This window comes from Crinia signifera, chromosome 4 (assembly GCF_055691185.1).
Source record: "Crinia signifera chromosome 4, ASM5569118v1, whole genome shotgun sequence".
NCBI lineage: Eukaryota > Metazoa > Chordata > Amphibia > Anura > Myobatrachidae > Crinia > Crinia signifera.
In genome coordinates this window covers 34608902-34631598 of record NC_139220.1, presented here as the reverse complement: position 1 = coordinate 34631598, position 22697 = coordinate 34608902, and the positions used below count along the sequence as shown (strand labels likewise).

Genomic DNA, 22697 nt, shown 5'->3' with positions numbered 1-22697 from the left:
GGGTAACTATATGGAATACAACGTGCGCCTGAGGTGTCATTTACAGCATCATTTACATACACAGGACTATCATGGTGTATATTGATTTTATTATCTATACAAATCACTGTCTTCACTGCTGGATTACCAAATACTACATGGGCCCTTCGCCTGTTAGGGGCTCTGCGCCTGTTTGGGGCCCTGCGCCTGTTAGATAAACACAAGGAAACAAAAACTTTATATTAAAGGTATGTGGCCATTAGGTCTACAGTGTCTACGTTGACAGTGAAAAGGTCAACCACCTTTGTTCGACAGTCAAAAGATAGACACAGAAAAAGGTCAAAATGTCGACATAGACACCAAAAAAAGGTGAAAAACTCATGTCAACCCTTTTCCATGTCTACCTTTTCTATGTCGACTATTTGCTTGTGTCCATCTTTTGACTGTCGATTTAGACCAGGGGTGTCCAAACTTTTTGCGACGAGGGCCAGATTTGGTGAAGTGTAAATGTGTGGGGGCCGACCATTCATCCTGACATTCTTTGAATCATTAATCACATCAGAATGGTCCCCCACTCTGCCCCCATTCACTCTATGTCCCCCAGCCTGCCCCTCCTTCACTGTATGTCCCCCATTCACTCTGTCCCCCAGCCTGACCCCCCTTCTCTTAATGTCCATCAGTGCCTCCATTCATTGTATGTCCCCAGGCCTGACCCTCCTTCACTGTATGTGCCCCATCCACTATGTACCCCACTCTGCCCCCATTCACTGTATGTCCCCCAGCCTGCCCCTGATCCCCCTTATCTGAATGGCCATCACTGCCTCAATTCATTGTATGTCCTCCAGCCTGACTCTCCTTCACTGTATGTCCCCCACTCTGCCTCCTCCCTTCTCTGTATGTTTCTCCGCCCCTTGTCTGAGCCAAGAGGAAGGAGAGGCAAAGCAGGCACTGCAAGAACAGGAGATGCTTGGGTTCCCGCTGCTGCCCTCCTCCGCTCTGCATGTTACGGGAGCAAGCTTCCCCCTTGCTGCCCTCTCCCCAAACACTGCTGTCACTGTGATTGTGGAGTAGGGTGATATACGATTGCAGCAGCAGGGGTAGGACGCCAAACACATCTGACTGTGGCGGCCAACACCTCCTCACTGCAGCAGACAGCAAGGTAAATGCGCGCTCGCCGGGGCCCCACCTTTAGTGTCCTGTGCTTCCCACATCTGATGCTCTGCCCTCTTCCAGCTGGAGGCTGCGGGCCGCTTGAAAAGACAGCACGGGCCGCAATTGGCCCCCGGGCCTGTCTTTGGACATGCCTGACTTAGATGCTGTTGACCTAATTACATTACATCGACCTATATTAGGTGGACATTCATTATTCAACCACTGAAAGTAAACATGGCAAAGGTCGACAGGGTTGGACACAAGGTCGACTGTCAAAAGGTTGAATATCGACATAGTGGAAACATCACTATGCTTCAGGCCCTAATCTATTCTCCCTCCACACCCTAGTGGATGCTAGGGCATGAAATACCGCCTGTCGGCACATGTCGGCTAGAAAAATATGTGGAAAAACTCATGTGGACCTTTTGACTGTCGACTTTGCCATTGTCGACCTAATGCTTGTGTCGACCATCCATCCCTTAAACCACGTTGGCATATTTCATGTGTTGACCTACGCCATGTCGACTTAAACCATGTTGACCCAATGCATGTCCACCTACTGACCGTATACTTTTTGACAACAACTAACAGTACATAAAGCATAGACATAACATTCGTATTATAGTTTCCAGAACGTAGATTGTGGGTTGGTAAAACAACAAACATATTAGTAGATCATTTGCGAGAAGGGGTCGGAAGATTTCTACACGTATTAGGAGATAATTAGCAAGGGAGGCCCCAAGATTCCGGCTGCCTAGCGGCCTCCACAGGGTCTATTCTGACACTGCGCGGCTTACTCAAACACTCAATACCGTGCCCAGTTCTATTTATGGGAAAACAGTAATGAATGAAGAAAGCAATAAGCATATCATATTAATAGTAATAAAAAGAATAATTATTCACTAACTGGGATACCCGGCGTTGCCTGTGTGTTTCGGTGTGCATACACTATTGCGATTCACATGCGATTTTGGAACTTTTCGTGCAAATCCATTGATATCAGGTCTGATGCGATGCGTGGTCCCGTGCAAATTGCATTTATCTGCCCGATGTATCAACATCGGACAGCCCGGCTTCGCATCCCTGGGCTATTGCCATTCCTGGGTTACACACCTCACTGTCCTGGCGGCAGTGTGGTCAGCGGGGTCGCCGGGGGGTCAGCGCATAACCACACATGCGCAGCAGACAACCCCCCTCGGCTTCTGGGTCAGCACTTCACAGGGACGGGCTCCTTCCGGAGCCCTGTCCCTTCATTGTCAAGGATGATACATCCCGACGAAGTGATCGCATTTTAAAATGCGATTCTGGGAGGTAATATTCTGCCCAGATTGCATTGTAAATGCGATCAATGATAAATGGGCCCCTCAATATACATCTGCAGCCTTCAGTGTTTTACATTGTCCTGGTCTGTAACCCTATTAATGATCCAGAAATGGACACCACTGTTTGCTAATATGGTTTAAGCTGCGAAAAGAAGCCATTTCCACGGATTACTTAGACGCTTACCACAACTCTGAGGTAACAGTGTCTGAGCTGTTTTCCATTAGGATCCAGAATGAACAGGCTGTTGGAAGCCCCCACTCTTGTACACGCCACATAGATCTGCCCAAGGGAAATGCAAGGAGTTTGCAGGTCAATAACCTGCTACCTTCCAAGCTTGACCTTGAGCCTTATTGATGGCCATTGCAAAAGAAAGACAAATTGGAAATTGCAATCTCTTGAATTCGAATGGCGTGTCTGATGGCATGAGAGGGATGCGGCCTCACCGACATGTGCTTTCAGAGGTCCTGTACCATTGCAAAGCTTTGGTGCATCCAGGTTGCTAAGCAGAATGATTGGTGCGCCGTCCCTGGTGATCCCTGGCAGTTCAGGGATTCAGTTGGATAATGCACGGCTTGGTTTGGGTCAGTGACAGTGTCAAATGATCTATAATTGACAAATTCAACAGTCGCTAATTGCAGTATTGACATTGATTTTCTTTGCTGTTTCATTCTTTGCTGCAAGCATTGCTCGCTGACGTAGCCATTTGCGATCTTTGAAGTGATGATGTATGTTTGGATGAACACGTCATTTCCCTAGGTCTGCAGGAATGGTAGATAAACGCGGGTGTGTAATAAGTTTCTGGAAGTGCATAGGCAGAGCAGACATGGGGGGGGGGGATGTTCTAACATCCGGGCCCCCTTACCGCCGCCCACCGCAAACATAATTATCGCATATGCTGTAACATATGCTATAATTACCACTAAAGACAGCTCTTGTGTTAAGAGCTGTCTTTTGCATTGACCCGGCGATGAGCGGCGGGTCCCGGCGGCTCCCCCCTCCCTCTCTTACCTGGCTGGCCGGCTGCTCCTGTGGGGGGGCTGGCTCTCCTCCTCCCTGCACCCGGAAGAGGATGTAAAGTGCAGGGAGGAGGAGGTCACAGGTCCGGGCAGCACAGCTCTGTGCTGCCTGGACACAGGTGAGGGGGGGTCGGTGCGGGGCGGTGGTAGGTTGGTGCGGGGCGGCAGTGGGTTTGTGTTAGTAGCCCATTGGGTTCTATGGGGCATCGCCAGATTTTTCTGGCGATGCCCCTCGCCACGGTAACCCGGCGGGAGATGCTTAGAGCATGGCTCTACGGCAATGCTTTACGGCAATGCCGCAAAATGCGATTTGCGCCCTCATTTTTTTGTCTTTATCAGGGTATGGCCAGCATCAGCGACAGGGGTGTGTGTGTGTGTGTATGTGGTGGTGGTGGGGGGGGGGGAATTGCGGTACGGTAGGACGGTGTCTCCCAACTGCCCCCCACCCCCCACAAAGACACTGCTGCCTGTAAATAAAAGGGACTGTTCGGCAAAAATCGAGGCAGCTGTAAGGTACTGTTTGGAATCTGACTGACTGGGTGTGAACTGGAATCTCTGACTAAGGGGGTTATTCTTTCACTCCCCCGTGCGTTCGCATTTCTGCGCATGTGCAGATGGAGGGTGCATGGGGCTACGGCGAACAGGGTGCTTTCCGGTCATACGCACCCAAGTTTGCGGGGCGGGGGGCGGTGGCCCGGGCGATTCCCTTATGGGAACGCCCAACATTTCCATGCAAATCACCTCGCAGCCTCGCGGATCAACCAGAATGACCCCCTAAAGTTCTTGTGAAATGACAAGGCACAGATCCATATATAAGCAGTACAGGGGGTGGAACTTACCCCCCCCCCAGCAGAATTATCTATAAACCACTTACTTATACGCTGCTAAGGTGCGGAGGGGCCTCATGGATGTGGTTGGCAGGTCAACAAGAAATACGTTGACAGTGACTAGGCTGACACATGAAAAAGATTGACATAACCTAGGTCGACATGGTCAAAATGTTGACGCCTACAATAGGTCAATATGAAAAGGTCGACATGAGTTTTTGGACATAGAAGAAAAATGCCGAGCAAGACACTGTGCCCGAAGCATGGCCTGCAAAGCGTGACGTATGAGGGGTTGCGGCACACATGTCGACGTAAGTTGACATAAACTTATGTCAGCCTTTTCCATGTCCAACTATTGCTTGCGTTGACCTTTCGACCCTGCCGACCTAAGCCATGACAACCCTTTTAATGTGTCGACCTAGTGCTTGTCAATCAATAGTGGTTGACCCATCGACTGATGATCTTAATTGGCTCGACCCTATGGCCATACCCTTGTCTCACACCTTCCCCCCATGCTGTACACATTACCTGGAAGGAAGGCGGGCAGGGGTTACATGTCTAATACTTGTTAGTGGTGGGAGAGCACTTCTGCTACGTCCAGTAATCCACAGCTGTGGGTCTCTCTATGGGGTTTCTTCGGACCAGAATTCCCCTTTATGGACAGTAACCTATTGCATGCCAGCTTGTGGTAGGGAAATGTATCTTCCTGCACTGGGAAAGGCTTCCCTTGCTCTTAGGGTTCCCTAGGGTATCACTAAGCTTCAAGAGTGATAAAATGGAGAGTGATAAACAGCCAGCCAATCAGCTCCCACCTGCCATGTCAAAGACTGTGTTTGAAAACTGTCAGGCAGGAGCTGATTGGCTGGTTGTTTATCACTCTCCATTTTATCACTTTTGAAGCTTAGTGCATCTGGTCCATGTCATTTATCTCTAAGATGTGCACAGCGGCATTGTATCGTCTCATAACGGCAGAATGGGATTCCCCTTTGAGTACTCCCAGCCTCTTCTAGCTGTGCAGGTCCCTGCTAATTCCCCACCGCTGTTATATGGGAGTAATGCTGTGACTGGTTATAGCGGCTTCTCATCCTGACAGCTGCAAAGTGGTGCCTGTCACCGTGCGACTCTCCTGATGTATGGGGCTCACCGTGGCATCCTGCAAGCTGGAAGATGTATGCAGCAGCACAGCGTATGCTGCTGAGGTCACAATGGAGGGGTGGAGATTAAGGAACGGGTTTCCACCACCTTTCCAGGACCACTCTAAGCCCTGGGTGTATACACGGTGAGATCTTGGCAACCGATTTGACCAGAAAGTCAAAATCTCCTAGGAGGCTAGCCAAAATCTCCCTATTTTTCTCCTGCTTAGTCAATATTGTCTAGCATAGATTGCTTAGCATAGATAGACTGTGCAGGCAAAGCAATTTTGACTAGATCATAGACTATCATTTCTTAGACAAAATCGCTTAGTCAAAATCTCCAGTGCATCTAGCCAAAACCTCTCCCAAAATTGCTTAGTCAAAATTGCTTAGTCTATATTGGCGATTAGCCAATATCTCGGCGTGTGTACGTGGCTTTACTGTACATTAACCCAGGTTGCATCTAGCATCTAGACACAAATGGTATAGAAGGGAGGGAAACTGTCATTCGGTCGACACATCTAAGGTCAAATTACCTTTGGTCAATCAAGTAGTAAATTATAATATACATAATAAATGTAATACTATCAGCGTATAACCCAGCTTTAAAGACACTTGCAAATTAGAGAGAATTTGCAAAGGACACAATGGGGGTTATTCAGTACTGATCAATGCTGTACGAAATTGCAGCCTCCTGGGCTAACATCACACATAGGGTAGCCAATCCCGGAATTGGCGGGATCCCGGGATTAGACCCCAAAATTGCTCAGATTTGAATCCCGGTATTGGAGTCTCCCGAGATTTTGGGATTAGACCGAGCACTTGATCAGATGCTGCCCAGCTGATCCTCTCCTGGCTGTGCGGTTCCTCTGCACAGCATTATGCGGTCGGAAATCACGCTGTGCAGCCCGCCAGCCTTGTCCCTGCTCCGCCGCTCTCAACTTCTGGCCTTACCGCCAAAGACTCCACTCTCGACACACTGCCCGGTATGTTGCTGCTGCTCCCGTATCTTCTCTGCTGCACTGCCTGTTCCCGGCCGAACTGCCCGGTATGTAAATGTGAGGGGCGGGAGAATTTTTTTTTAAATCGGGAGGCCCCGGGATTTGCCTCCCTAGTCACACACCTTCTTGAAAATGCTCGGATGCACCTGCATTTTTCCTGACACTCCCCAAAAACAGTTACCACCCCCAAAGGCAGCTTCCTGATAATGAAACTGCTGTCGGGTTGCATGCGCAGTCATTCGATAATCGATCGCCGCAGTGGCGTAAGTTCGTCCCAATTGCCCGGAGGCAAGAAAAATATCGGTGCCACCCAAATAGCTCAATCAGTAAGGTGTCTGTCTCCGGTAAGACAGGTCCTGGGTTCTAATACTGGGTGTGATACTTCCAAATATGATGTTAGGAGAGGGATTCAGCCTCAGAAGCGATATCGACAGCTTTCAATTAACTGATTCGGTACTTATTTCCTAGCACGGCGCCCATCTCATTGATTGTATGCCTTAACTTTATGGTAATGTGTACATTTTATGTCAATCACCAGCTAATTTGCCGGTGAAAGACAAAATCGCGTTGATGCGACCGACGCGATCAACGCGATTTTCCCACAGGGAACAATGTTAAATTATTTTTAATGTGAAAATCAACGCGATCAACCCGATTTTACATAGGTGACAATGTGAAATGGGCCAATATGGCCCATTTCACATTGAATATGGTTAAAAAGTATGTTTAATGCCCCCCCCCTATTGTTAACGCCACCCCACTATTGACGCCAACCCGAAGCGTGGCGAGCGCAGCGAGCCCGCGTGGGGCGGCGGTACGCGTCCTCCGACCTTTTCATTACCCCTACTATCCACGTCGGCGTGGAGTTGATTCTATAAAGTGTGGCGAGTGCAGCGAGCCACCGAGCCCGAAGCGTGGCGAGCGCAGCAAGCCCCGCGAGGGGACGCGGATACCTGTGAAGCCCATGAGGGGACGCGGATACCTGTGAAGGTATCCGTGTCCGCTCACCACACTTCGGGCTCGCCACACTTTATAGAATCAACTCCACGCCGACGTGGATAGTAGGGGTATGAAAAGGTCGGAGGACGCGTACCGCCGCGCCTCGCGGGCTCGCTGCGCTCGCCACGCTTCGGGTTGGCGTCAATAGTGGGGTGGCGTTAACAATGGGGGGGCATTTAAAACATGAGGGGGGGTTTGGTATTAAAATGGGGGGTTTGGGGGCTTTTTACATTGAAATCAATGTAAAATCGGGTCTCAGGGACCATTTTACATTGATTCCAATGTAAAAATCGGGTCAATCGCATCGCGATTTTTCCGACCCGATGGATACAACCAAAATCGGTGGCGCCGTGCTAGGAAATAAGTACCACTGATTCAAACTGGCAGGGGAGGAGAGGTGCCCCCTTGGGAGCAGGAACTCTGTGGCAGATTACTCCATTGCCTCCCAGACTTATGCCTCTGGATCGCCGTGCAAATTCGCACAATAGCGATCAGCTCTGAATAAACCACAATAGTTAGCTTGGATTGATTAATGTTGATGTAATGACAGCAATCTTAAGCATAGTGTTATTTAATATTACATTTTTTTTTATATAGATGAGAATATTCATTCCCTGGATCTGGGAGTATCCTGGAAGTACTGTAAATACGACAAGTTGGTTCTATCATCTTAATCAGGTCACCGTTCCTGTTTCTCATCCTTCAAGAATCTTAAAAGGACAAAATGACAGATGACCTATCCCACTGGTTCTTTAGGGATTTGGCCGGTTTATTAACTGACAAGCGCCTTAAAAGAACAATTGTTTTTTCACAGCTTTCTGTCACATAATCAACAACATTGTTTGTTTTTTAGCTGCCAAGAAAATTCCTAAATCTAATGTGACAAAGTAATCTCAGTGATAAAGTGTGCAGAGGCAACCCCAGTATTTGCTTCTCCCAGTTGCCTCCATGAGAGAGAGGACCGGCCACATGTGGCCACCCACTTCTCGCGTCCCCGGTGGTCAGCAGCCTACGACTAAACAGTGAACAATCCCTATTCCCCTTGCCGAACATTCCCCTGGAAATAACATGGTGATTGATGTATACTTCCAAATAAAGGGCCTGATTCAGTGTTAGTTGCAATTTTTGGGAAACTTTGAAAACCAGCAACTGGCAGTGCTAGACTGCGGGGGGAGGAGCCGTCCAGCACAGGGGGAGGCCATCCACTCACTCCAGAGTGAGTGCTTTGTGTGATATCCATAAGTGCATGAATGGGGGAGACAGATTACTGCCTTGACCCTGTTAACGGTCATCTTAGTTTGGTCCGTCAGCCATGGGTCCCCAGAGGTTTCCCCCACAGGGGGTTTTTCCTCTCCTGAGTGCTGACGGATGATTCTTTATGAGTCATGAGGCTTCCGCCATCTTATTCCTCTCATAGGACAAGTGTGTAAGAGTTCTGGAACAATCTTGTACCAGAATTCCTTTTTTATAATGCAGAGTAAAAATAATATATACATTTTACTTAAAATAAAAGTTTACATTTATTTTAAATATATTTTGCGTGAATTTGTCTTTATTTGTATTACTAAATGTTCCCAAAGGTGAGGAGTCCACAGTGAGGGCTGGTGGGGTAAGAAGTGGTAATGGGAAGTAACACAGGGGTGGGGAGGCTGAAAGGATGAAGGGTCAGCTTATATAGAGTATAGGGACAGGTGTGACATCTGCAGGCTTACACCCTGATCACTGAGGAGACCATACAAATGGGAGGGGCTTATAGAGTAGGCTTACACCCTGATCACTGAGGTGACCATACAAATGGGAGGGGGTTATGGAGTAGGCTTACACCCTAATCACTGAGGTGACCATAGAATTGGGAGGTGCTTATGGAGTAGGCTTACACCCTGATCACTGAGGTGACTATACAAATGGGAGGGGCTTATGGGGTAGGCTTACACCCTGATCACTGAGGTGACCATACAAATGGGAGGGGCTTATGGAGTAGGCTTACACCCTGATCACTGAGGTGACCATACAAATGGGAGGGGGTTATGGAGTAGGCTTACACCCTGATCACTGAGGTGACCATACAAATGGGAGGGGCTTATAGAGTAGGCTTACACCCTGATCACTGAGGTGACCATACAAATGGGAGGGGCTTATGGAGTAGGCTTACACCCTGATCACTGAGGTAACCATACAAATGGGAGGGGCTTATGGAGTAGGCTTACACCCTGATCACTGAGGAGACCATACAAATGGGAGGGGCTTATAGAGTAGGCTTACACCCTGATCACTGAGGTGACCATACAAATGGGAGGGGGTTATGGAGTAGGCTTACACCCTAATCACTGAGGTGACCATAGAATTGGGAGGTGCTTATGGAGTAGGCTTACACCCTGATCACTGAGGTGACCATACAAATGGGAGGGGCTTATAGGGTAGGCTTACACCCTGATCACTGAGGTGACCATACAAATGGGAGGGGCTTATGGAGTAGGCTTACACCCTGATCACTGAGGTGACCATACAAATGGGAGGGGGTTATGGAGTAGGCTTACACCCTAATCACTGAGGTGACCATACAAATGGGAGGTGCTTATGGAGTAGGCTTACACCCTGATCACTGAGGTGACCATACAAATGGGTGGGGCTTATGGAGTAGGCTTACACCCTGATCACTGAGGTGACCATACAAATGGGAGGGGCTTATGGAGTAGGCTTACACCCTGATCACTGAGGTAACCATACAAATGGGAGGGGCTTATGGAGTAGGCTTACACCCTGATCACTGAGATGACCATACAAATGGGAGGAGCTTATAGAGTAATGATGAGAATGGATAAATGTCTCTTAGTAATATGCATATCTCCCAGCATTGGTGGAATAGGGGAACAGGAGAATATGCTGAAGGGGGGATGATAGCGGCACCACCATTATCATCATTGACAGATGTGGCCAGCCCTCTCTACGATGCTGGGGGCACTGTGAGTAGATGCTGTGCGCATGCGTCTATTCATCCGCTACTTAACCGCTGTTCTGCTAGCCATGCAGCGCTGTGTGTTCCCCATCTCCACTCTCCCACCGTGGGACAGGTGGGAAGTACAGTAGTAATATGTTACCAAGAATTGGTAGGGAAACATATTTATATGTTTCATTCAGCACATAATATCATATCCAGGTGATAAACTCCTGATAAACAAGAAGAAGAAGAGGAGGAAAAAAAAAAGGAGGAGGAAGAAGAGGAAGAAGAATTATATGTATATGTCACTTTTCTACATATGTGCTCTTCAGATACTTTGAACATAATACAGAGGTTTAATTTTGCTTAAAATACAGAAACAATGAATGTAATATAAGGATGTAACAGCCATTTTGGGTTATCAATTCCAAGGATTATTCCTCTGTCACACAATGGGAGCAGGAGATTTCCTACCTACATCATCAGACCCAGTCACTGCTCATTCTACACAAGAGAGTCCCAGGTGGCGGCCATCTTGAGTGAGCTATATAGGTTACAAAGTGTGATTAGCAATACATTAAAATAAGACATACAAGGGTAAAATTATAAGTAACAGGATTCCCACTGCAGGATGAGGAATATGGTCTTAAGGTGCATACACACTGGGACCTGGTGATGTCACTGCTCATACTACACAAGAGTGTCCCAGGTGGCAGCCATCTTGGGTGAGCTATATAGGTTACAATGTGTGATTAGCAATACATGGAAATAAGACATACAAGGGTGAAATTATAAGTAACAGAGTTCCCACTGCAGGATGAGGAATATGGTCTGAAGGTGCATATGCACTGGGTGATATTTTTAAATGATATCACTCAGGAGGAGATTCTCTAAGCAAAAAATGCGGTAAAAACCTCGTTATCTGGGTTTTTACCGCATTTTGGGATGCTCTAAGCATCCCCCGCCGGGTTACCACGGCAGGGGGCATTGCCAGAAAAATCTGGCGATGCCCCATAGAAGCCTAGGGGCTTCTAACGCAAACCCACCGCCGCCCCGCCCCGCACCGACCTACCGCCGCCCCGCACAGTCCCCTGCCGCCCCGCATCGACCCCCCCTTACCTGTGTCCGGGCAGCACAGAGCTGTGCTGCCCGGACCTATGACCTCCTCCTCCCTGCACTAAAATCCTCTTCCGGGTGCAGGGAGGAGGAGAGCCGGGCGCAGCAGCAGCAGCGCCGGGTAAGGGAGGAGCCGCCGACTCTCACCGCAAAGGACAGCTCTTAACGCAAGAGCTGTCCTTTGCCATAATTATCGCATATGTTAGAACATATGCGATAATTATGTATGCGAAGGGGGGCGGAGCTGAGCCGCGATTTTTAGAGAATCTCCCCCTCATTCTGGCCCTTCAGTGTGATTTTGTTTAAAATATCTCCTAGTGTGTATGGTGAAAATGACAGACGATGTGGGATCCCCCACCCCAATCGATTTGCATGCAGCTTAATTTGGTATATTGTCAAACAACTGAATACTCACTGGCAGGACACGGTGATGTCACTGGTCGGTATTGTTAAATTATATAATTCACTGTGTATGCGCTATATCGGTCAGCCAGCGGCACCGCAGATATCATTAACTTTACTGGCAGCAGCCAGAATCGTCCAGTACGTACAAAACTTCACCCTGCGATTGGACTTCGGGGGACGGAGCTTGAGAGTGATGTCATTAAGCCCCGCCCCATGATGGTAAATGGTCTGATTTGCCGATCTCCGCGGAGGGGACGAGGCTAAAATCATGCGTTATGACAGTTTAGCCCCGCCCCCTCATTGGAGATCAGCAGATAGGGTTATTCAAATGCCGCTGTCAGGCAGAGAAAGCCGCGATCAGGGGGCAGAGCGGGGGTCCCCCAGATTCTTGGAGGGTTGCCCACCTTTTCGGGGGGCCGGGAGGGGGGACCCGATTTTCGGGACCCTCCCGGGCATTCTGGGAGGGTAGGCAAACCTGGTGTGAGAAGGGTTCTAGACTAATACAGACTGTTTTGGTTTAATATAGACAAATGTAACATTGGAATCATGAAGAGTGGAGATTATATCATACAGTACTAATCTAACTTTCACATATAACCAATATACAGTAAATAGCAAACATTAAATGTGGTGGTATATAGCATACGCACTGTAGCACCAATGTGTATCAGTGACATCATGGACCAAAATCAATTAATATTGTGGGAAATTTACTAAAGCAAAATCGTAAAAAAAAAAAAATCTAGTATCCCGAAAATATGCAAACTCGTATTCGTATTGATGGCACATTCGTATTTGTATTTACAAATACGAAGGGATACACCATCAATAGAATATGACAGGAATCCCCAATAATTTACTAAGCGGCCATATTAAAATACAGCCGCTAATTAGTGCAAAAAGGCTGCTAACTGCCGGCCAAATATGCCAGGAAAATAGACTTCAATTTCCTGGTGTGTTTGGCAGAAGCCTGCATGGATCAGTCAGCCGGGCCCGGTTTTAAAAAATCAGAAACCCAATGAAATAGGCCTCCGCTGATTTTTTTAAACCAGCCCCAGGCCCCAGGGCGGGCCTGTTTCCAAAATATGGGGGACAAAATTAATAGGGGTCCCCCGTATTTCAAGAACCAGCCCCAGACCCAACCAGCCAGCAGGGTAATGTCACAGCCGGGGGACACTTATTATATAAGATCCCGTGGCCAAAACATTAACCCTACCAACCAGTCAGCCTGGGCAGGGGTCTTCCAGTTTTCTGGTTTTCTGATTCTTCCAGTTAGGAGTGAATTGGGGTGGAAAACCAACCCAGAAATTTCTGAAAGCAGCCCGAATGGGGTGGGGTGTGTTGAGGGGGTGTGGTCTGTTGGGGGTTAGATGCCTCCCTATAGGGCCATCCTTGTGTCTTCTGCTGCAATTGCATCTGTGTCCTTATGCTGAAGCTGCTACATTGCCCTTCCCTGGTGTACATTATCTGCATCCGAATATGTAATTACTGAGATGCCCACTCTCAGTGTCTGCAGACGCTGCTATCCTGCTCTGTGCATATTAACATGCCACCACCTGTCACACCATTTAATCTATCACCAGCCTTATGCTGGGTGGAGATAATCCTTCAGAGTTGGGCCTCCAATGTGAGCAATTCAACATCTCTATATGCAACTACTTTCAGCAAAACACATATACTATGTTACTTCTGCATCTGATTAGCCAACCCACTGTAACTGCCCAGGAAAACATTTCTCAAACACTACTTGGTGCATACATCTAAATCTGTACTGCGACTCTGTACAAACATCACCGGGTTACGTTTGTGGTGCCACTCAGACAGATGCACAGATGAAAAACATTGTACAAGAAAAAAAATATATATTGGCCACCACAGGGGGAGAAAAAGCACAGGCTAGACCCCATAAGCAAAAAATAAACACATCGGCACCCACAGGAAAATAAAAATACATTGGCCCACACAAAAAAAAAAATAAACCACATTAACACACACAGGAAAATAATTAAAGACATTAGCTAGCACCTGAAAAAAAAAAACATATTATTATATTGAAAAAAACAAACATTGGCCCCAATAGCAAAAAATAAAATAAAAGATAAAATGCTAACGTAGGGGACAGGAGTGTTTTTCCATGGGTTTATTATGCAAGACCTAGAGAATGTGCCATTAGCCAAAGGGTAGTTTAGGTCTATAGGGCCAGTGTGGGTGGCATATGTACCAGGACTGGGGGTTACTGCATGTCTATGATACAGAGGTTGGTGGGGTAGAGCATATGCCCTTTCTTAAACTTTGTGACCCCTGACCCACCTTTAGTAGATTAAGTTCTATCGTGACTCCACACTAGTAGTGGGTTGCTGCCACTGCTCTTCTATCCATATTTTTTTATTTAAACACTGCGATTAAGTAATGGTAATGGTGGCACCTAATGAAAGCTATTTTAAAACAAAGTGTTTGAACCCGAACACACACAAGTTTAATTTTTCTTACAAGGTGGCACTTAATGCACTTTCTTTTTTAACTCACACTGTGCCTTCCGTGAACATACAACACAGTGCCTCACAGTGCTGCAGACCACAGTGCCTCTTTGTTTTTTAATGATGAATTCCACTGTAATAATAAAACAGAGCTCCTACTGGTGTTTGTTATTTTAATAACCCATATACCCATATAAGTATAGTAATACAGTGCTCCTACGGGCATTTATTTGCTTACTCAGACAGTGCTGGAAAGATGACGCTTTGCCTCTTTCGAAGTCTGACCATGGCAGGAACCCCCCCCCCGGATATACTCAGATACGCCAAGTTCAGATGGGTTTGGTTTTCAGAAAACCGAACCAGAGCATCTGTAGTTATTGCAGGCAGTTACCTATTAATATACTGTACAAGGTGAAGCGAAATCAGCATTCGCTGGCAATGATAACTGCTTTCTCCAGTAACATCTTTGATAAAGCAGCCTGTGTTTTATACCTAAAATAACCTTTTCATGATGAGTCACTGTTAATGAGCCAGATCTGAGTATCTGCTCTCAGACAAAGTCCCTGATTCACCGCATTATGGTTATAAAAGACAACACTCATAAACATGTTTAAAACTATAGTTCTCACGTGTATTGTTTGTCCAAACTGCGTCCTGATGTATGTGTCATGCTGGATGGGGCATCATACTGCATCATACTGCTTTCCATCATACCTCCCAAACAGTGGAGCAACTTGTGAGTGGCTGGCCCAGGTGTAAAAATATCATTTGGGCCATCTCCTCTAGCCCAGCCCAAGAAGTCATTGCTGGTCTGGGCAGCAATGGGCCCCTTAGTCCTCAGGGCCAATGGTAGTTTCACCTCTGCTCATAATAGTGGTCCAGCCTCACCCAGAATTAGAGGGCATGCACTAACAGTTAGGGCAGGTGGACTCAGGTGTGGCCTAAAGCTGGCCATACATCAGAAAAATCGATCTTAAGATCGATTGCGCTCATGATTGTGTACAATTTCCCTTGAAATCCCCGGCAGTCCTTGGTGGTTTTTGGACACACAATCTACACACAATCGATCATACAATCAATCATACAATCCATCTACTGCATGATTGTGTACACAAGATGTGCACACAATCTGCATACAATCCATCTTACAATCAGTCATACAATCCATCTACTGATTGATTGTATGATTATGTACATAAGATGTGCACACAATCTGCATACAATCCATCTTACAATCAGTTGAGATTGTATGATTGGGTACAATATCTTTCTGATGTATGGCCACCTTAACAGTCACTTTTACATCCACTGTGGTCACAGACAGAGGCATAACTCTGGGAGGCAATGGAGTTATCTGCCGCTGGGCTCCTGCTCCCAAGGGGGCACCTCTCCTCCCCTGCTAGTTTAAATTAGTTACTTGAAAGCCGTTGATATCGCTTCTGTGGCTCCTAGCAGGACAATATTCACACTCTATTCTAAACATAATTTTTGCAAGCGTCACATATATGATCTGTGTTCTGATATATATATTTATATAAGGTGATGTGTGTGTGGGGGGGTGCACCAATATTTATCACCGGGCAACTGGGACAAACTTACCCCACTGGTCACAGACAACCCACTCAGCTTGCCCATTGTTATGCCAGGAGACTAGGTACAGGACGTCAGGCGTGAGCCCGTAGCCGGGACCGCTGGTTAGAACGGCCACAGCGAACCCTACACTCACTCTGTTGAGTACCTCTGGCAGATGTCAAGCCCCTGTGAGCGCTAGTGTTCACCTGTGGCCGCCGCCTTCGAAGGAGCGAGTTAGGCCCACTCCAACCCCGATGCAGCTAGGTCTTATGTGGGGACAAAGGGCTAGCGATCGTCAGAGGTATGCTCAAGAGGTAAAACTGACTACTGGGCCTAACTGGAGAGGACACCCTGTCTGTCGGCACCAGGCCAAGGACGGGGATGCGACTCAGTCGCAAATACAAGTGGAAGGGTGCGGGGAATCACCAACAAACAGAGACTGTAAACAAAATAATGAAACCCCAAAACAACAGGAGCAAGAACAGGAACAATTCCCTGCCTTACGAGGACCCCCAAGGTGGGAGAGTCTAACAGAAATACTAAACTAGCCTCACTGCTAGCAAAGACCAGCAGGGCTGATGGAAAAGGCTTGGACTAAAGCCTAAACAAAAGAGATGGGCTTGGCAGCCCGAAAGAAAATAACAGAAATAAAGGGCAATGTGCCACAGAAATGATAATTAAAATAACCAGGCTCCACAGGAGAGGGAATCAACAGAAAGGATCCAGGTACTAAAGGCTACTGAGCCAGGGACTCTGGAAGCCAACGACCAGGAGCTGGAGGAGCGACCAGGAATAGCTGGGAATAAGCTATAACCGGCGCCATGTTGCCTGCGCCCATCCCTTAAGAAGGATGGTGCAGCCAATCAATGGCCCTGCCACAGACCCGGCCTCCGGAAGAGATGAACATCAGGATGACCGAGCGTGAGGCCCTCGGCGCCCCCTGTTGCCAGGCAACCGCTGAGTGGCTGCAGGGGAACGGCGAGAGTCCTGTGCCGCGCGCCCATGCCGGGCGAAAGTCCTGTCACTCTGCCGGGCGGAAGCGTTGTGTGCACCCTCTGCGCACCAGCCCCCGGCAGCCAAGCGTCCAAGACGCTAACACCCATTTTCACGTACATTCCAGGAGGTTCCTGAATAAGAAGGAGTCTCTTGGCACCTGGTAAATTGGGCATCTCACGAGCTGACTGTGAAGTGGTAGAGTCATCTGTCTTGATGATACAATTTGCTATAAATTGCAGCCCTGTCTTTGGTGTCACAAAGCCGGAGATCACGGCAAAACTTCACAAGGGATGGGCCCGCCATGATGCGATTGTTCATGCAAAGTCCGGCAATAACAGTCAGATATCACCCTCCTCCTATTGGATCCAGACTGGAATTTCAAAAAAGCATTAATGTCTGGAACAGACGTTATACTTGTGGGTGGTCAGGGGAAGGTGCAAATGACGATGGAGACGCTTGGTGGCACTAGCAAGCCACTTGGATCCATGAAAAGGGTCCTGCTTGACCTGCAGTAAATCAATCTTCTAATAGATTTCATGCACCCCAAATAGTACAGTTTAATATGTGGTTATTGAGTCTTTATTCTGCCAAGTGCCATATAAGTTCGGTCACCTTACGGGCAAATGAATCAAGCGAATCCCCAGATGAAATGTCACCTGCCTTCTACAGACACAAGAGTGATTTATCTAGGTCTGGATTTATGGCCAGATTAAAGTCATCTCCAATTATTATGTGGCCTTGCTATACCCACTCAATCTTAAAAAGTAAAAATACAAAGTGAAAAATGGCATTATTTTTTTATATGGGTGCATAATCTTCTACCAGGACAGCGCAGCTATCAAGATCAGACACCGACGACTGTACTTGCACCCGGAAACAGCTTCATCAGTACATTATGTACCGTACGCACACATTTATTTACACTGCCATTTATTTTGAACAAATACAATACTTAGCAGTCATCCCTAGGATTAAAACATGTGACCTGTATCACTGGAGGCAGACACCACACCGATAGAGATATTTTCTCCTCCATAGTAAGTATGCAGATTCTGACTATGTATAATTGTTAGTTCAAATCAATGACTATTGGGCAGAGCTATGTAGTGCAGTAACTTCATATAGCTAGAATTCACATAGTTCCTATGTAGGAGTAAATAGCTCTATCAGTGTGGTGTCTGCTTCTAGTTGAACAGGTCATGGGTTCAAATACAGGGTATGACATTTGCAAATTTTTTGTTTAGAATAAAGAGAGTGTGGCATCTATTGTCCTGCAAGGAGGGGGAATCCGTGGCAGAAGCAATATTGACAGCTTACAATTAACGGTTTCAAATTAGCGGGGGAGAAGAGGTGTCCCTCTTGGAGCAAGAGTCCTGCAGCAGATTACTCCAGTTACGCCTCTGGATGCTTTAGTTCCATATCAGTATAAGGAATTAGATATAGGTTACACAGTAGAAGGCGAGTGGGTGGCTAAATGGCAAGGAGAGGGTTTGGCAAGGAATGGAAAGTTAAGTGAGCGTTAGCTTAAAAGGAGGGAGTTCTATTGCGATTGGGCCATTAATAGAAAAGGTACTTGGCTGCGACTCAACGTGTTTATTCAAAAAGTGCATGAATCACAGAAGAACAGTAAAGGCCCATACACATTATACCAGGGGTGGCCAACCTGTGGCCATTGAGCTGCATGTGTCTCTTTTCTTATTGAGATGTGGCTCCCGCACCTGCGGCACTGACACTTGCCTCCTCTGACTGTGTACTACTTTGCTGTGTACTGGACGTGATGTCATAACGTCACATCGTACGAAGAGCATGCTGTACCCAGCATCAGGAAGAGGGAACAGAGGCCACGAGGGGAGAGGCTGGGTGCGGCGGCTCGACAGCAGAGCGGTTGCAGTGGTCAGATGTCAGAGCAGGTCTTTGGCTGCATAGAGGAGCGGGTGTGGGGGCTGTGTACTTACATTTTGCGAGTCGTTATTTTCAATGCTAAAATAGGTGAAATCATAACTTTGATCCGTTCTTAAAGACACATGTGAGAGAATTACTGCGAGCAGCTTCGCATACGAGACAGAATTTTTAAAAAATGTATGAAAACCAAGGATGATCAAATGTCCCACTAATAAAAAAATGACAGCAAAGTGTCAAGTTAATAAAGTTTATTATATTGGGAAGATCACGTAAATTGTGAATTTTCAATGTGCTTGTCTCACCCCCCGCCTATCTAAACACTACGGTTTGACACAAAGTTCATTCTAAAGACATGAACGCAAAAATGGGGCATGGCCTTGTACCAGTTAGACCACAACCAATTAAAAAAATGGGGCGTGGCCTAGTGGGAGCTAGGCCACGCCAATTTTCTGCACGGCATCGGCTCTTTGTCTTACCATAACATATTTTTGGGCTCATTGCCTCTGATTGGTTGGCCACCCTTGACCCATCCCATCCCCTCCCAACCACATTACAACGGGATGAAACTTGTGTTTCTATACCCAGAGTTCTTCAAAGGTTAATACCTTACTGGTTTAAATGAACTGGAAACGTTGGGCAGTGCCAGAAATACCGAGCGCTTGCTAGGATGAATAATACAATTCCCAAAAATGATCTGTAATAAAATGTACGAGGTAGAGATAGCAAACATATGAGTACATGTACAACAGATCCAAAACCTGGCGGTTCCAGCATCTGGTGCTTTCACTGCAGCGAGCGTTTGGGAAAACAGGCATATAAATGAGGAAATTATAATACTTCACTCTGCATAGAATGTGAGCAACAGGTCCGTGGGGGATAAGTATTGACGTGAGACACAATGGAAGGGAAAGTTTTCCAGCATTTTGACTATAGATACTGAGTATTGTAATTTGTTCTATTTTCCGCATCGTTTGTTTGTACGGAACTGGCAAAATATACTCTGTGAGGCTTTGTTAATATGAACATATTTGCTTGGTGTGAAGCCGGCTGCTCTGTGCTTAGTTCCCTGCGGACATACACAAAGTCTGCGCTGAGGCTCTTTCAGTAAGCACAAAACTTAAAGAAAGACTATTTTAGTCGTAGTCCATATTTCCAGGCCCATTATTACTGATTTGTCACACGTACCTGAGAACAATTGTTGGAAATTAGGCGCTGCGTGCGACTTTGGGGGGCCTGCAGGGCAAAAGCCGCTGTGTCATTATTCACTTTTGGGCACATGTATCTGTATGCACGCAGTGCCAGTAACAAGTATGCCCCACAGTGCCAGCAATGCCCCCACAGTGCCAGCAATAAATATGCCCCCACAGTGCCAGCAATGCCCCCATAGTATTTCCCAGCAGCAGCACACTCGCCATTTACGCTGCTGCTGGGGAGAGGACAGTCCAGTGTCCCCCTGCCATGTAGCTGCCGCCGCTGCTTCTCTCAGGGAAGGAGAGTACAGCACACTGCGTATCTCTCCTTCCCTTCACTGTGACTGGGCTGCCCGCCAATCAAAGTTCGCAGGCCGGCTCCTGATTGGCTGCCGGCCCGCAAGCTCTGATTGATTGGCGGACGGGCGGCCAGTCACAGGGAAGCACAATGAGGGGTAGGAGAGATGCGCAATGCACTCTCCTCCCCTCCAGCAACCTGTCTGATTGCCGTGGCTGCCATTACAGGCCGGGCCGTCGCGTACCCCCGAGCGTGTGGACGCGTACCCCCAGGGGTACGCGTACCACAGGTTGGGAACCACTGGCCTACAGGCTCAGCCCACTCCCATGGAAAACAAGAGGAGAGAGAACTCTTAGCGCTGGAGGGGTGTTGAAGCAAATTGAGTAAATCCAGTCAATCTCTCGCTGCAGCTTACATACAGATAGTGGTAGATGCTCAATTAGTTCAGTAAGATGGCATCCAATCATGACAATAGATGCTCAATTAGTTCAGTAATATTACTCAGGTGCATAAGGGAGGGGTTAATACTGAGTAAGTAACAAGACATTGGTTCCCCCAGCTCACTGAATAGTATTAGTAACCAATCTAGAACACTACATGATCATAGAATTCAGAGATATTGGTTACATATACCTGCGCAGGTGTATGATATGCCCCCAAGCCATTGTCAAGGCTTCTCTGTATATTGGGGGTCCCCAGCGCTATATCTAGGTGCAGGGTGCGGCACCCCAAAAACTATCATAAGCTAGGAAGCCCAGAGCAGCACGCCAGTGAGATACTATAGTGTTCATAATTAGTGATAGGAAGCCGAAGCTATATAAAGAGAGAGAGAGATAAATGAAATGTAATTAAAATAAGAGAGAGATAGTGTTTGTGAGGGGAAAGTGTTAATAGAATGTAAGGGCATGCCGCACTAAAGCCACCCAGCCCAACCAGTCCAGGGGCACCACACCCCACACCACTGTTACCCTAAATTAGGTCTACGATTAACCAGCAAGGAGCCACATGATAATGGCTCCTTACTTGATATATCCAAACTAAGAGCTACCTACCTTGGAGCAACCCCAGACTACTCCATGTGGCATATCAGGACCTGCATCTCCGCCTAATATGAGCTCCCTTCTGCCTCTAACAACATACATACAGATAGTGGTAGATGCTCAATTAGTTCAGTAGCATTTCCCAGGTGCATGAGGGAGGGGTTAAATACTGAAGTAACACAAGACATTGGTTCCCCCAGCACACTGAGTAGTATTAGTAACCAATCTTGAACACTACATGATAATAGAATTCAGAGATATTGGTTACATATACCTGCGCTATCTCGCTGCATCTAATCAACAAACTTGCCGATAGGTATGGGTAAAAACCGGACCCAGACAAGACCCTGGACCGCCGGACCGACATCAAAATCTGCAGTCTGGAGCTTGTAGTGTCCAGTCCGGGGTATTGTCCGGGTCCGGTTTTTACATAGTCCCCTTGCCAATTGTTAGAAACGAAATGAATAGCTGCGCAGGTGAGTGAGTGGATTATGGATCTGCCACAGAAATGTACAAAATAAATATGGTAAAATATAACGATATTTGTTGCATTTATAAAAACAATCTTGTGTTTATACACAATGACAATTATAAACAAATAAAATAAATATAATAATTGGGAGCATTCACCAATATACTCACATTGAGTTATGGTATGCATACCCTCCAACATGACCCATTCCATTAGGTACAAAATGCTCTGTTCCTGGACTTCCTTACCAGTGGCAATTACAGAGGTGGGGCTCCTGCACAGTCCAAAATTCAAAGAGGGGGGTCACATCAACTGTCAGTGAGTCCAGGACAGTGATGTTTGGGGTGGCAGTAGGTGTGGCTCCCCTCTTTGAATATTGGACTGTGCTGCAGCCTCACATCTGCAACTGCCACTGGCAGGGAAGTCCAGAAACAGAGAATTTTGTACCTAATGGAATGGGTCATGTTTGAGGGTATGGGTATGGTTCCACTGTACATAATATCAGAGTACTTCTGATAGTTCTTAAGAACAGGAGAACCTGTTCTGCAGCTGGAAATATGAATGGGTATTTACCGTGTATATAGAAGAGGGAGAACCGGAGCGTCCTCGGATCTCTCAGATGAATGGTGCTGCCGGTATATTGGAAAGTCTTCTAGAGGTCACTCCTGTGGGGTAAGGATGGTTGACAGTCATTAGGTGGACACCACTAGGTCGACATACTGCAATGTCGACATGGGACTAGGTCGACATGGGACAAGGTCGACAGGTCATTAGGTCTACACAAGCATTCGGTCGACATGGTCTAGATTGACATTCAAAAGGTCGACATGGGGTTTTTCACTTTTTTTAACCCAAATGTCG

General features: G+C 47.1%; 1 long non-coding RNA gene across 1 annotated transcript in view; it reads right to left on the bottom strand.

Annotated features, from left to right (window-relative positions):
* LOC146073940 (uncharacterized) overlaps window positions 1-22486 on the bottom strand; it is a 227882-nt gene extending 205396 nt beyond the window's left edge. The window contains exon 1 of the long non-coding RNA XR_014473344.1: window positions 22410-22486. This is a non-coding gene — a long non-coding RNA (uncharacterized LOC146073940). The remainder of the gene's footprint in view (window positions 1-22409) is intronic.
* Window positions 22487-22697: the final 211 nt, after the last annotated feature.